Genomic DNA, 4,389 nt, shown 5'->3' with positions numbered 1-4,389 from the left:
CTAGCTATGGAGAACCCTTGAAATTTCAGCCTAAAGAAGAAGATGGACAAAAATTGGCTTTTAATTTTATTTTTAATTCATTTTAATAACTAAATGACTAAAATACCCTTACTACTAAACTTTCCAAAAATTCCTTCCATGTCCTAATTTTGTCCATGAGCTTAAAATTGGTCAAATTGCTATTTAAGACCTCCTCATTAATATTCCAAAACAATTTCATACTAAAAACTTCTAGAATGCAAGTTTTCCAACTTATTCGATTTAGTCCCTACTTTCAATTTAAGCACTTTAGGCATAGAATTTCATCACGAAATTTTCACACAATCATGCAATCATATCATAATCATCTAAATAATTATAAAATAATTATTTCTATCTCGGATTTGTGGTCACGAAACCACTATTCTGATTAAGCCCTAATTCAGGATATTACACAAAAGGTACCTGATGCTCGACTTTTACTTGTTAACAAACAAAACATTTCGAAACAAAGTCAGAAATATCTTGTTTCATACCATGCCACTTGTAAAGTTGTTTCAGATAGTTATACATCTTCGTACTAACCGGGTGAACAGATAATCGAATGATGTGAGCTTCGGTCAAAATAATCTGAATTAACTTTGGATTTCTCGGAACACATATTTGGTTTCTGAACCTCAGACAACCCTCAGCATCAACTCAAAACTCTGAATCAACATTCAAATCACATTGGCCCCGCTTTGCTAACAATTTATTATCAACTTTATGAGCCTCACAAATCTATATCAAGTATTTAAGAATACGAATTCTTCCTCCAGTTTTATTCCCCAATTCACACATGTACATTCAAAGTTTATTTCTGATCTGGTGGATGGATTCAACCTCATATAACCCAGTTAAATTTTCAATCAAATAATTTTAGATCAGATTAAACTACAGAACCAGTCTTTTCAAAGAAATTCTTTCTTCTCATTAGAAAGAATAATCCAGACATATCATTATACAGATGCCACAATCATCAAATAGAAATCATAATGTGATAATAAGATTGTCGCCTTACCTGTAAGAATAGACAATATTCCGGTTGTTAACGAAGCATATGAACCTATAGGAAAATCAAATATGATTTGAACAGCAATCAATGGAGAAACACAACTTTTATAACTCTGATAATGATACTACAATACTCCCAAATTTTAGAACAGAAATTATAATTATAATAGATATAACCATTTCCTTCAAATAGACATCTCTTATAGATAATCACATAGAATCATAAGAAAACCAGAATAACGAAACTTTCAACATTTGAAGCTACACAGAATATCAGAAAATTACAACCCGTATAGAATGATATCAACCCGATGATATTCCAGAAAATGTCCAAAACGAACAATATTACTCGTAAATACGGAAATCCACAGTAACAGAAGCAATATAATCTTCACATATTTTCAACAGAACAATAGCTAGTAGAAACAAAGTATTAGCATCATACAGAGTTTACCGTCGACTTTCTTGTCCACACAATGGAATAAATACCAGAGATAGACATAACGATGCAAAACATAACTCAAACAGACTAATCCATACTTTCCTCTATTAGCACATTTAGTTAGTATTCTCATACAATAAGAATTTCTTCTGAAATTAAACAATTCTGAGGATAAATGTACACATACAATGTCCAGAAGAAGTCATAGTAATTACACAACTATATCCACTGCACTTAGCCATCAGTATAATTCAACCATTATTCAACTGACTAATTCTATCATCATTGTGTTCATATTATCTCATCAATAGCAGAAATCAATTCAAAAGAACTTTCAGCTAATACCTTTCTTTAGATATCATACTTGAATAGGTCATTTAATCCAAGTTAGCTTCTTCTGTAACAGTGATTTTGCACAATCTGAATAATCTCTAGAACTATCCAATATCTCTTTTAATAATGTCTTCATTTGCTGGTTCATTCACTTCTCTAATCACATAGTTCATATTCATTTCACATATTCTCAATTCAATTACACATATAGCATTTTTTTCATACTTGTATCACATATCATCACTTGTACATATACATACCTTTTATTCTCAAACATAATATACATTTCAAACATACTTGAATTAGATACACATCTGATAAAACCATTCGTTTCTTGATTTGTGCGTTTCATCCTTGCGCAAGGGCCATGCTAATCTTCCGAACACAGATAATTCGGCCATGCAATAAGTGTGTGATGAATTTGGAATATGCTAAAGGTTTTAAGTAATGTTATGTAAAGCTCATGTTTATTCATTTGATAAATTAGTTATATTTGGTTGATGAATATATTTAGGTTATGAATAGATAATGACTTATTATTGAGATGCATAATTTGTGACATGAATTGGCTTGGAATATTAGTTGTAAGGTATTTATGTATTCAGTTATTAAATGAAATATATATATGATGTTTTAAAGTTATTATAATTTGGCTATGGTGTTTCAATCTTGCCTTCAAGTGTTTAATTATATGCTAATGTTGGATTTGTGGTATTGGACATATGTGATCTATGTTAGGCTATGAAAATTGGATTAAAAATTGTGGTTTCTGTATCGATTTGGAATGGCATGCTTACATGGGTAGTTTGATTTAGAAACAATAATGTAAGTGTATATGTATATATGGTTAAGGCATTGGAACTATAATGATAATCATGAAATTTGATTTATAGCATATTTATATAAATATATTTTGTATTGAATGTTATATAGAATGATTGAATATGAACCAATTTAGATTGATTGTATAAATAGAATTTTGGCATGAATTAAAACATATAAAATTAGCATATGAATTATGTGTACTTTTAGTTGTTATTTGTGTTTAAAATGGCTTAATATAACAAAGTATTATGTGCATGGTTTTGTGATTAGGAAAGAAGTCTGTTTAGTTTTAAATAATGATTTTGTGATTAGGAAAGAAGTATGTTTAGTTTTAAATTATGATAGTTTAAATGCAACTAATTCCGTATAAGTGAGTGATACTTAAGTTATGTTATGTTTGATATTCAACTTATGAAAAATAAATGCTATATGTCTGGTATATGTTGTGTAATGATTTATGAATAAATTTTAAACATGCCAATGACAAAAATATAGTAGTTTTAAGTTCAAAAGTGCATCTAAGATAAGTGTTTTGATGAGTTTAATTTATGAAGCAAGAAATGTAGTAAATGTCTATTCTGAATTTGTGTTCTGTCTGATAATGCCTCGTAACCCATTCCGGTGACTAACACGGGTGTAACACCCCAAACCCGGCCTAGACGTTATGACCGGATCTGATGCGCCACATTGATGCGTTCAAAACATTCCGTATTACTTAGTTTGGAAAAAAACTTAGTTGGTGTTGTAAAAGACACTTTTAAAAGTAGGTTAAAGTGAATGGAAGCTGTGCACCAGGTAGGAAACCAGGAAAAAGAGGAGGTGAGTCCGTCGGACCGCTTAAGTACCAAGCTCCCTTTGGATCCAATCCTAGACATGCACACCGCCATTGCCACACTCTAACATCTCGTATAATTTTGAGAAAACCATTTGGTTATGTCCATCTTAAGAAAATGATTAAGTTTGAAAACGTTTGCTTAGCGGAAGTCTTACTTGTATTCGTGTTATTTTGAAATCACTTAATTTTTTTGAAAACGCATCCTAGAGCTAATCCATTTCGTTAGTTATCATAGTTCAGTTTTATCATAATAGAATTAAATAATAAAGAAACAAACCAAACCATAAAAAAAAATTAAGCGGCCTTATTACATTTAAAAACCCAAAACCATAAATGAAAATATGGGAAATTTTAGTTCACCAGAAGAAAATGAATTTGTAGAAAACGTGTGGCCACTCCGAATCCCGCCAGCTCCAAGTCCACCAACTAGGGCTCACCTGCAAGGATGGAAGAAAAAGGGGTGAGTTTGGGAAAACTCAGTGTGTACAGAAACCCATCCAAAGCCCAAATCAGCTCGAGCCTATTGGGCCTAAGCCCTATTCAGATAACAGTACACAGTGGACCGAAGCCCTTTTCAGAATACAGTAGCAAGGCCTTAGCCCCTTTTTACATAACAGTGTGGCCCATAGGCCCAGTTCAGTAACATAGGTAACAATAGTAGTAATGCATGCACACCCATCTGGGGAGACTACTCAACCCACCAACCGCTACACTGCTCCCGTACCAGCCCTAACTCCATGTGGGGAATATCTCAACCCACCCAGCCCTACACTCCACAGTTGCAGCAACGCTGCTCAAATATCAGTAAGTTGAGGCAAAGCCTCCAGTACATGGATGAACCACTTTCAATACTTCCTCCATCAATACCCCAATCCCATGCAACAGATATTAATAAAAGCATATCATGTAAAATACAATATTA

General features: G+C 32.4%; 1 pseudogene; it reads right to left on the bottom strand.

Moving 5' to 3' along the window:
* Nucleotides 1-2,123: 2,123 nt before the first annotated feature.
* LOC121229898 (uncharacterized) lies at nucleotides 2,124-2,187 on the bottom strand (annotated as a pseudogene).
* Nucleotides 2,188-4,389: the final 2,202 nt, after the last annotated feature.

The sequence above is a fragment of the Gossypium hirsutum genome, chromosome A05, assembly GCF_007990345.1.
Source record: "Gossypium hirsutum isolate 1008001.06 chromosome A05, Gossypium_hirsutum_v2.1, whole genome shotgun sequence".
Lineage (NCBI taxonomy): Eukaryota > Viridiplantae > Streptophyta > Magnoliopsida > Malvales > Malvaceae > Gossypium > Gossypium hirsutum.
The sequence above is the reverse complement of the archived record's forward strand: the minus strand, read 5'-3'. Positions and strand labels throughout refer to the sequence as shown.